Source organism: Propithecus coquereli, unplaced genomic scaffold (genome assembly GCF_000956105.1).
Source record: "Propithecus coquereli isolate 6110/MARCELLA unplaced genomic scaffold, Pcoq_1.0 Scaffold5112, whole genome shotgun sequence".
Classification (NCBI taxonomy): domain Eukaryota; kingdom Metazoa; phylum Chordata; class Mammalia; order Primates; family Indriidae; genus Propithecus; species Propithecus coquereli.
Window position 1 is genome coordinate 1 of NW_012150967.1, and position 609 is coordinate 609.

The window sequence follows — 609 nt, forward strand, 5'->3', positions numbered from 1 at the left end:
CACAGCATCTGAGGCAACAGTCTCATTCCTGCTCCGAATCTTAATAGTAAACAGTCTCATTCCTGCTCCGAATCTTAATAGTAAACTGAAGTCAAATAAATCTTTAAATCTATTAGTCTAATTTTAAAATATGATCTGTACAATGAAATCTTTTGAATAAAATGTCACAGATTCTTTGCAATGTACCCACACTTAGCAGACATGGTTTTTCAACACAAGTTCCGTGTTCAAGTTAAAGCTTTCGTCGCCCTCTTAGCGCAGCTGGCAGTGCGTCAGTCTCATAATCTGAAGGTCCTGAGTTCGAACCTCAGAGAGGGCAGGCTTTTTGAAGGTCTCACCCTACACACAAATCAAATGTCCCCCAGACCAAATATCGGAACACAAACGCTGTGCCTTACCTGACAGTACGAAAAAAGACTTTAGTTTCACATAGAATTCTAAGCAAATGGATATTCATTTCTAATTGCTGTGCTTAATGTAGAAGACGTGCCCCCCTCCGGGAATTATAACACATGTTTTATGAAACCTTTCCTAAATTGTTCTGGTTCTCAATGATATATTCAAATATTTGATGTTTTGAAATTATTGCCTATACTTTAATATATTTTT

The 609-nt window shown here is 37.1% G+C and overlaps 1 non-coding gene across 1 annotated transcript; it reads left to right on the plus strand.

Moving 5' to 3' along the window:
• Positions 1-246: 246 nt before the first annotated feature.
• On the plus strand, positions 247-319 carry TRNAM-CAU. The gene has a single exon. It is a non-coding gene; the product is annotated as a tRNA-Met (tRNA).
• Positions 320-609: the final 290 nt, after the last annotated feature.